Here is an 11,626-nt window from a genome sequence, read left to right as displayed (position 1 = left end):
TGTGGGAAAAAAAGCACAAGAATTAAAATCAGATACAAAAAACAACAGGTCCTTGGCATCATTCAAATGGAAAACTGAACCAAGTTGGATTTCTAGCATCCCTCCAGATCAGATATCCTATTTTCCAGATGCAAAATCAAAAATAAATATTCAGTACAGCATTTTCACTTGAAATTCATAATTGCTTGGCTTAATTTCCTTCAGAAGGCATTGAATTAGTAAATTTATCTCTTGACATATGGCTTAGAAGGTACAGAATGAAGAATTGCTCTCTCTGCTTTGTAAATTCACCCACTCCTTTATTAACGTACGCTACAAAGATTGATTTTTTTTACTGTTCCAGCTTCTGGGTTTATAGCAGTGAGTGAATTCCCCATCCTCGTGGAGCATACGTTGTGGGAAAAGGTACCGATGTTAAACACACAGATAAAGATGGATAACATGTCAGTTAGAAGCAAACACTATGAAGAAAAATGGAGGCTGGGATGCTTTTAGATGGCCATTCAAAGAAAGACCTTTCTGAGAAGCTAGAATTTGTGCAGTAAATAAGGAATACAAGTATCTGGAGAAGAATGTGAGGTTTTTCTGTCCCCATTTTATGTGCAACTAACACATATGAAAATATTTATCTAGGGAAATACAGATCATGTTTAAATATGTCCCTGGCTCCCACCTGGAGCCACTCTCTCTCAATTCTTTGTGAAAATAAGATACAGCTGGAAAAATTGTACCTCAGAATTGCACCATAAGGATACTTTTATCTAGTTTTCATGTATACATCAGAAGAGATTGCATATAATAATTAATTTTTAGCGATGTCATGAAATATTAACATATGAATAGAAAAATCAAGTAAAATTGATAAAAATAATTTTTCAACATTGGTGGGATATTAATCTGCACAGAAAAGAACAAGCATATTTTTAGTGAACAAATGTATAAAATGACCTACCTGTATAAGTTGACTTCCATATTTTGTAAAAATGATGGGAGAAGACTTATAATGTATTTCTTGGTTACATTCTCTAGGCTATTTTAAAAACAATTCTAAAACATCCAAATAAAATAGTCTTTTTTCCTCAAGAGTATAACTTTATTTTGGTGCTTTGAGATCCTAGATTCTCCTTTGAGGCCAAAATTTCTACCTTACATCTGTGTACGCTGCTTGGTACCGAGTGCGTGAGATCTTTAGCACAGATAGAGAAATTAGTCATCATCTTTAATAATATGGAAGGAGGGAAACATGGGTAGATAAGTTTTGTATTTTTGGTATAGTAAAGATGAGAGGATTCTCAGCAGAAGTCTTCAATGTTTCTCTATAAACACTGAGGTTAGGTCATCTAATGAGAGTGAGGAGAAGGACGATGAAGTCAATGAAAATTTGAGGAGCAGAAAGAGCGAGGAGGGCAAAACGGTGACATAATCAACGGAAGGAAGTAGAAGCGCCGGTCAGGGGTGAGGACACTTTGGAGTGTGGACATTATGGATTTATACTGGAACAATCTGCCCCATTGAGTTAATTTCATCAACATGTTAGGAAGCAAAAATGAGTCTGAGAGCCAGGATCATTCATGAAATTGATGATTCTTAAAATTGGTGGTTTAGGAGGAGGGTTGAAATTAGAATAAAGAATATTTGAACATTGTTTGATGCTGCATTTGTTAGAGAATAAAGAAATATAGAGATATTTTCACTAGTCTGTCCAGTGCACTAATAGTTCCAAGTCAATACAGTCAAAGAAATCAAAGTGTAGTCTGACCAAGAGAAGCATCTCTGATTTTATTAGTTCTCCAAATGATGTGTTACACTGTAAGAAATCAGTCATGAGATAAAGCTGTATATCAATGTCAAAATGTAGACAATTATCAACTCACCACATTTGAGAAGATTTGAGCATTACAATATTTTTTTTCAAATTGAAGTGGAAAGATTTCTCTATTTCAATGTTTATCTCAATTTGCTCCTGATTTCCTGCACAAATAAAATAATAAAATTTAAAGAATAAAATCTACTGCTAAATATTCCCTTGAAATAAAAGTTTCTTGTAAGATTGTAGAGCTAATCTTAGGATTGCGGAGCCCTCATTTCCTGAGGCCTTAATATGGAGATTTCTTGTTTTACATAAAAATAGTGGAAGATTTGAGCTTTCTTTAAACAGAATGTCAGTTTTTAGTTTGAAGAAAATTTGTCCTAAAGTGATTCTGCATGTATGCATTTAAGTATTTTCTAATATACTTTAACATATAATAACATTGTAATAATCATAAGATTTATAAAAACTGTTCTTCAACAAGAAACAGGACTAGCTCTGTAGTAACTGAATGCACAGGCAAAAAGTAGTGAATTAGCATTTTTAGACTTGGAAGGGCAAGTACCCATCCTTTTCCATATGGGGTCACTTGACCAGAAGTCTGCACATAAGAAGTTGATGTTCCTTTATTTGTACAGTAATGAATAAGATTAGAGGATCCAGACTTTACCTAAGTGTATAATACTAACTCAAAGAAGACTTTGACGCATTCTTGTTTTACTTTCCTAGAAAGCCTTCAGAAGACTATGTAAATTATACTTGATGACATGAATTCCTTAGTTAATATCATTGTGCTTCAATTGCAATTACCAGTTGACATGTGTCTGCTAAAAGGACCCCTAGTGACTTAGCTACACAAATGTCACAATAGTCAGATAGTTGGAAACATCCTTCTGACACTGTAAGTTTCTTACTCGTACTTTTTTTGTGTGTGTGTGAGGAAGATCAGGCCTGAGCTAACATCCGATGCCAATCCTCCTCTTTGGCTGAGGAAGATTGGCCCTGGGCTAACATCCGTGCCCATCTTCCTCTACTTTATATGGATCGCCGCCACAGCATGGCTTGACAAGCAGTGTGTTGGTGTGCGCCTGGGATCCAAACCTGCGAACCCTGGGCTGCCGAAGCGGAGCATGCGCACTTAACTGCTGCCCCACTCGGCCAGCCCCTTTTACTCGTATTTTTGTGATTATTCAATTGGCTATCTTTTTAAAGTTATAGTAGATTCAACATTGTACTGGAAATTCTAATCTATGTAATAAAAGTATACAGATTGGCAAAAAAATAAAATTGTGTTATTTACAGATCACATGATAGTTTACATAGAATCTCATCTTAAAATACAAAAAGAAATGTTAACTAGACTTATTGTGGTGATCATTTCTCAATAGATACTGATATTGAATCATTAAGTTGTACACCTGAAAATAAACTAAAATATAGATGCAAAAGAAAAGTTAAGAATGTATTTCAGAAGGTGACATGATTAAAAGATCAATACACATAAATCATTTATATTATTATGTAAAAAACAACCACAACTGGCAAATAAAATATTTAAAATACCACTTATAATAACATCAAAAGCATAAACTACTTAGAAATGAATATAATAAAAACTGTGCAAGAGATACATGCTGAAAATCACAAAACACTGCAGAGAGAAATTAAAGAAGACCTAAATAATGGAGAGATATATCTCACTTATAGATTGGAATGTTCTGTTGATGCAAATAATCCATAATTAATCTATAAGTAAAAATTGAGATGAGTTCATTATGAGCCAGACCTAAGGACCATATAGCCCGGGAGAGTACCTTCATGAAGGAAGGTAGAACTCCAAAGAAGTGAGGTGTACAGAGTGGTTATATACTGTCTTGGAACAAAGAGCATGCTTCACATATGACAGGAATATCTCTTTCACAGTAGTTATGAGATTTCTTTGCTGGCACAGCAGGTCAGTGGTCATAAGGTGAACTCAGCAGATCCATAATTAATTCTTAGTTTCTGGGAGGAGATGCTTATCTTTAAAGAAAAACCAATATGGGGGGAAATTACATCCTTGTCTTTAAGGGCATCATTCTTTCCTTTGGGACATTGTAAATGTTTAAATCGGAAGTATAATACATGCCCAACAGGCCACATCAGTCCTTTTTAGAAAAACAAGGCCAGGCCTAATTAGTTTTAAACCAAATGGTTGCCTCGTATACTCTAATATATCCCATTGCTTTTTATTTAGTTATCAATTCAATACTAAGTTGTCAATTCTTCCTAAATTGACCAATAGTTTTAATGCCAGTCCCATCAACATTTCAGCAAGCTTATTTTTTCAAAAATCAATAAACTGATTATAGAATATATACACATATAAAAAAGACTTAGATTAGCCAACATCATTTTGAGAGAAAAGAAAAATTACTGAATGGTCTACACTACCTAATTTCAAGAGTTAATAAGAATTTATAGTACTCAAAACAATGTGTGGATCTAAGGGTAACAAATAGATTAATGGCACAAAATAGAGAATCCAGAAATATATCCACACAGGTATAGTCAGTGGATTTTTGAACAAAGGTACAAAGGTATTTCAATGGGGAATGCCAATGGAACAATTGAATATCTGTATAGCAAAATTTAACTTTAATTCCTACATCACATCATACTCCAATACTCCAATATTAATTTGATGTGGATCATGGAACTAAATGTAAATACTAAATCTACAAGTCCTCTAGGGAAAAGAAAATAGAAGACTGTCTTCGTGATCTTGAGGTAACCAAAGATTTCTTAGGAAAGACAAAAAGGCATTAATTATGAAACAATAAATACATATTTTTTGTGTCATCAAGTTTCAAAATGTGCACTCTTCAAAAATAATGTTAAGATAATGAAAAGGCAAGCCACAGACTAGGAAAAACATTCCCATTAAGTAATTCTGACAAGAACTTGTATTCAGAATACATAAAGATCCTCCACAATTCACTGATTTAGCCGGCCAATTAAATTTAAAAAAATCAAAGATGTGAATAGACACTTCATAAAAGAGGATATAAGAATACCCAATAATCACATGAAAAGAACTTCAGTACCTATAATTGTCAAGGAAATGCATATTTTAACTAAAATGGGATACTGCTTCACAATCTCATCAATGGTAAGAATTAAAATGATTGACAGTGATAGTATGAGGCAACTGGAACCCTCATAATACACTACTTGATGGAATGTAAAATAATTCAACTACTTTGAAAACTGGCATTCTTTCTCTTAAAAAGTTACAATTTCTTAAAAATTTATGACCCAATAAATCCACTTTCAAGTATTTAACCTAGAGAAAAGAGGACATATATCCACAAAGAAACTCAAATGTATATTAGCAGAGTCATAGATAAACAAACTTTGATACATGCATATAATGGACTACTATGTAGAAATAAAAATGAACAACCTACTCACACACCTTAAATGAATCTCAAAAGCATTATATGGAGATGGGACCCAACTTTCTGAATGGTAGAGTGATTGATACCAAACCTCTTAATCTCAAACTCCTGTGCCCGATGCACAGCAAGACAAACACAGAGACATTGGTACTTGGAGAAGGAAAAAGATCTATTCACATTGGCCAAAACAAGAAGGCAGGAGCCTGTGTTCACTCAAATCCGCCTCTCCAAGAACAGGAAGTAGGAGGTTTTTCTAGAGCTAAGGGGCTCAGCAGGAGAAGCTTCAGAGAAACAAGGGGGTCACTCCCTCTAAGCCCCTGGGCAGTCTGACTTCTGAACTTCAATGGCTGCTGAGGGCGCCCATCCAGCTATCTAGTGATCTCAACGTTCCCGAAGGCATTCTATTTCTTCTGCAAAACCAGCTCACAAATCCTCAAGACCCCTGAGTCACCCCTCAAGTTAAACAGGAAAACAGCAAATTGGTTTACTATCCACAGTAATCCTCAGGCACTGGGCTTCATGGTGACCTCTCAAAACCCGCTCCTCTATGAAAGCAAAAGTTATCTAAAACAACTTTTTCAGAATGCTGGAAATCAATCAAGGGCTGGCAGAATCTTAGAAGTGTTTAGTCTGGAAAAATGACAGAATCTTGCTAAAAAGAGTGAGCTTCTTGGCAGTTTTTACTTGTGCTATTCCCACGCCCTCTTGCCAGCTGCATAGTAGCCTTGAAAACTGGAATTGTGATCACGTGGTTCTGCACATTTGTCAAACTGCATTACACTGTACACTTAAAATTTGTACATTTTATTGTGAGTAAATTTGCCTCCATAAATTATGATTTAAAGATAAATTTTGCTTTCCTCAGAGTCAAGCAGATCACATTACTCACTGGTTGTTTAATACTGAGGTACTGATTTAAAAAAACAACACAGCACAATGTTATAAGGGCTCTTTCATACTAGAGATTAATGCAAACTGAAGGCTTAAACATTGAAAGCTAAAGTTTTCCTCAAACCCGTTCTTCACTAGAACTTTTTTTAACAATTACATCAAGAATGGAATCCAGAAAGCTATATGGTTTATCTTTTATCTCTTCTCTTTTCTTTGTTCCCACTGTCACTGAAGCTTGGGGTGGGGTGGGGGGAGGTGGAAAGAAGAAGAAGAAGGGGAGAAGGAGGAGGAAGAGGAGAAAGAGAAGGGGGAGGGGGAAGAGAGGTAGTCAGATGGAGAGTTTTAAACAGTGAACACGGGTTGTCAAGGCAACTACTCACGGGCCTTCTCTGTGGAGACAGGGCCCCAAAGAGTGTTCACCCAGGCTGATGGGACCAATGAATTTCTAAATCTATCCATCACACACACTGCATAGTCTTTGAGAATTAGGCACACTGAAACATCAGTATAATAAGTAAAGATGATATTTCTATGTTGGTTAGGCAGTCTGACATAAGCAGAAAGAAGAAAACACATGAAACTCAAATCTAGGCACTATAGAAAAACCAAAGGACCAACAGCTGCATTTTCCAAGTTTTAGCCTAAAAGTCATGTCTTCTGTAATGCCTTATGGCTTGATTTTTTCCTGATCCTCTGTTCCATAAAGAGGGTCTAGTGGCTAGTTTAGTCCAAAGGTTTATGTGTAACAATTACAAACATACTAAGAAGCTTCTGACTCCTGGGTTTTGTTTTTAAATATATGAGAATAAGTAGGCAGTCAGCAGACTTAATAAGCCAAAATGTACTGACTTTAATACTGCTAGTTGGAGGGCCCCTGACCATTTCAGTATGTGAAAAGCAATTTCACGTCAATCACTTTCAATATAATATTGATCAGCATTGCAATCCCATGTGCTAAAAACACTGCACATACTTGCATTTTTCTATCAGCAGAAGTCTAAGCACTATGATAGGCAGTGGTGCAAATATGTTTGAAAAAAGGAATCTACAAATTGCATCACATGGAAAAATATCTAACCCATCTACCAATAACGTTAACACTAGTTTTAATATTCTTATTGTGGTATAAATAGCATACAGCATCACTGCCTAAACTAGGAGTTTGCAAATAAAATGAGCAGTGGATAAGCAAGGAATTTAATGTTACTGAGTAAATGTACAGTGGACTGCAGTAGCTATTGTAGAGTAAGATTTCTTCTGATAATCTGTGACCCCACCCTTACCACCAACATACACACACAAAGGCAAATACACACACCTCTACACAATGAAGTTTTGAGCCATTTCAGGTAATAGCTGTCCTTTCTAAAGAGACAGAGCCTTGCCTTTAATGCAATCATCCTAAAAGTATGCAAACTTGAGATCATCATGTGAAAAGTCTGTGAAAGAGAATAAATGAATCCATAATGAGAGAGGAAATGAGAGACAGAGAGATAAAGAGACAGAGAGACAGAGAGAGAGACCTGGTGGCACAGAGAATTCCAGGTCTATGTTAGTTTGAATTAACTTTGTGTCATTCACTGAAAAGGTCCTGAAGACTCTATTACTATATGTTGAAATCACATTTACTTTATGTAAAATGAAAGATATAGGATACTGAAATATCATCTGCTTATTAAAATGTTTTGTTTCAAAGAAGATAGGACAGCTTGTTTTAAAAAGAATAGAACACTATCCAACAGATCATCCAGCCAGATATAAGATAACTTTTCTTTTCTAATATTAACTTTTTGAAATTGTGGTTATTGAATACTTTCAGTTCCAGATGCCAGAAGCAACATTTTGTCTTCCCACACCCTGTGCCTTCCATTGGAATGATTATTTTTTGTTTTTTAATTAATTTATTTATTTTATTGATGTTTTAATAGTTTTTAACATTGTGAAATCTTGGGTTGTACATTTTTGTGGAATGATTCTTTTTTAATTTGAAAACTTTTATTGATGATTATAAAGACATGGAGAGAAAAGGTAGATATAAAGAGGTTTATTTTCTCAAGGAGTGCTCAGTCTATGTTAGGAAACATTACACAGCATTTCTGTGATTTGTTTCTGTGACTAAGAGCTTGATTAGTGTTGCAATATCTTTAGAATCACAGGAATGGGCATGTGTAACTGTTTGGGAAGGATGAAGAAGGGTTAGGGACAATCAAAAAGGACATTATATTTGTGCTGTGTCTTAAAATGTGAAGAGCTCTCCATAAAAATAACTACAAGATGGACAAAAACCATTGGATTAGCAAAAAAATTATGTGTTTTTAATACACAATGCCTGAAAAGCAGAGTAAGAGAGGATTAAATTATAAGATCTGGGTTTAATTTCTTATCAAAAACCATAGGCTGTAGCTGAAAGCAAAATTATTCCTTAGTCTCTTTTAAATGGCTACTTTTCTATTAGGACGACAATCAGTCTTTCGATGAGAAAGGGATATACTAGGATCACACTTAGTATATTTTACTGAATTCTGACCAGTTTAAAACATTCGTGTTCACATGTCAGTGGTGACTATCTGTAAAGAAAATCCAGTCCTTCTGGGGAGATATCCCAGTTATGAAAATACTGGTCAAACCAGGGGAAAACTTGATTGTTGTTACAATCAAATTGCAACCAGCAGTAAAATAGAGAGGTATGGTTAACTGCTAAGGCATCAGGGAAAAGATATCCATCTTGCCCTAGCTCTTTAAGTGTAAACTGCTTACCCATTCAAAGATCAAGCCACATGACACTGTATTTTCAGGGATTATGAAGAATTCCTCTTTTCTAAGCCCCAGAAACTTCCATTCCATGATCCTTGGTGTTGTTTCTCTGTGATTCCCCCTTACATTTACCCTGTGGTTTGTTCCCATTACACCCTCAGTGGTCTAGATCACTCGTCCAGGTTAGAAACACTTGACTTCAGCACTTCTAACCAGGATTTCGTTCTGATGTTTCTCTCTAGTTCACTGGGGACAAGAGGCAGTCTCTAAGTCATGTTTCAGTCCTCTGGCCATATTCTAGTTCAGTCTACTCCCTATCACCTGTCTTCTGTCAGTTACATGCACAACCAACCAATAAGAGAGCCATCGAATGGGGGACAAAATGGAGTCATTCCTCCTGCCACTCAGTATTTTCTCTTTCAGCTGCTTTTATACTGGGTTTTATACCTCAGAACAGGGAGTTGAAATGTGATATTTGTGTATTTTCAAGCATAGAAGTTCTGTGGAATAAGTGGGATTTACACAGAGTGATCATATTCCCCAGGATGCTTAGGACATTTGGTCCAACTCCACTATCAAAAAAATAAATGAAAAAAGAAAGCTCATGCAGACTGAAATGGGTCCAGGGTCAGTGGAGGTGGGTTTAGTCACTTCTAAGTTCCCTCAAAGTCCTTAATCTCATGCTTTGATGATTCTAAGTACAAAAGTAATAAGAGGTTATATTAAAAATTTTACCTAAGGAAGCTTTGACCTCCTTGTTTCTCAGACCATAGATGAGAGGATTTAACACGGGGATGACCACTGTGTAAAACACAGATACCACTTTGTCTTGGTCCATTGAGGAGCTGGAGCTGGGGCGCAGATACATGAACAGGATTGTGCCAAAGAAGATGGTGACCGTCATCAAGTGGGAAGCGCAGGTGGAAAAGGCTTTGTGCCTCCCCTCAGCAGAATGGACCCTCAAGATGGCAATGAGGATGTAGAGATAAGAAATGAGAAGAGTCAGGAGGCAGCTCAGTTCATTAAAACTGGCAAAAGCAAACATGACAATCTCATTGACATGTGTCAGAACAAGAGAGTTTCAGGAGGGGTAGAATGTCGCAGAAAAAGTGGTTGATGACATTTGAGTGGCAGAAAGACAGTTGGAAGGTGAAGCCAGTATGAATGGCAGCATTCATGAAGCCTGCAAGGTATGTGGCCAACACCAGGAGGACATTAAGATGGGGGGACATAGTGACTGTGTAAAGGAGAGGCTTGCAAATGGCCATGTAACGGTCATAGGCTATCACTGCCAACAGGAAGCCCTCAATGCCAGCAAAGGAACCAAAAAAGAAGACTTGCACGGCACATTCATTAAATGAAATGACTGGGTTCTCCACCCAGAAATTCACCGGCATAGTAGGGGTAACAACAGAAGAATAACAGAAGTCAACAAGGGACAGGTTACTGAGCAAAAACTACATTGGGGTGTGGAGACGTGAGTCAATCTTGATTAATAGGATCATGCCAAGATTTCCAAGCACAGTGATCGTATAGACAACTAAGAACACCATAAAGAGAAGGCACTGTAGCTCTGGATGATCCCTGAATCCCAGGAGAATAAATTCAGTCACTGTTGTGTGATTTCTCATACTTTTCTCTCAGAATGGATAGTTCATCTGCTAGGATAAGAAAGAAACCAAGGAAATAAATTGTACAAAAAAAATACCAGAAAAATCAAATAGTTCATTCTCTGCTATAGGTAAGATTACCTCTTAAGATGTCCTGAGGACATGTGTAATAAACATCTTTACTTTCTTATTATAGTAAAAAAATGACAAGATTCTGTAAGTAAACTCAGTAAACTATTTTATTTAAAAATTAATGTGTGTGTGTGTGTGTGTGTGTGTGTGTGTTTGTGAGGTCTTTGATGATCAACCCCTATTTGTCCATATTCTACCGTAACTCCCAACTTTTCTCCTCTCCTCCCTTGATCCTACTGCCTTCACCACTTATCATCCAATTTCCTTGCATTTGCCATGGTAATTAAAAATCTGATACAGTTGAATATATTTGCTGTATCCAATTCTGTTTTTCCTGTTTTCTCTTAAGCCATCTCTAATCAGGTTTTCACCCCATTACTCCATGGAAACTGCTCTCACCAAAGTCATCAGGGTCTTTATATTTTGGCAAATCCAGTGGTCAATTCTCTGTGCTTATCTTGTTGATCTATCAATAACATTTGACAGAGTTGATTGCTTACTATTCCTTGAAAGACTTTCTTCTCTTATCTTCCAAGACACTAGACTCTGAGTTTTCCTCCTACCATATGGGTTGCTCCCCCTCAGACATCTTTGCTTTTTCCTCCTCTCTCTCTGACATTTAAGGTTGGAGTAGATGAGAGTTCAGTCCTTGATCTTCTTCTCTTTTCTACCTACACTCTACTTTGGTGATCTTATTCAGTCACATGGCTTTAAATACCATCTATATATCTATAACTCTTGAATTAAGATCTCCAGCCCTGACCTGTCTTCCAAACCCCAGACTTATAATTAAACTGGTTACTCATATCTCCACAGGAATGTTAAATAGCAACTCAACATAACCCAAAACTAAATTCCTCGTGCCCTCTTTTGATTTACTGCAAACAAGTATTCCCTGTCTCAAGTCAGTGTCAAATCTATGCTTCCATTTGCTTAGATTAAATTAAATGAACAGATAAGTAAATATTGGAGAAATTAATATATTCTCT

At 36.3% G+C, this 11,626-nt stretch overlaps 1 pseudogene; it reads right to left on the bottom strand.

Moving 5' to 3' along the window:
* Positions 1-9,589: 9,589 nt before the first annotated feature.
* LOC131401938 (olfactory receptor 5AP2-like) lies at positions 9,590-10,526 on the bottom strand (annotated as a pseudogene).
* Between the last annotated feature and the right edge of the window lie 1,100 nt (positions 10,527-11,626).

The sequence above is a fragment of the Diceros bicornis genome, assembly GCF_020826845.1.
Source record: "Diceros bicornis minor isolate mBicDic1 chromosome 27 unlocalized genomic scaffold, mDicBic1.mat.cur SUPER_27_unloc_1, whole genome shotgun sequence".
Classification (NCBI taxonomy): Eukaryota; Metazoa; Chordata; class Mammalia; order Perissodactyla; family Rhinocerotidae; genus Diceros; species Diceros bicornis.
The sequence above is the reverse complement of the archived record's forward strand: the minus strand, read 5'-3'. Positions and strand labels throughout refer to the sequence as shown.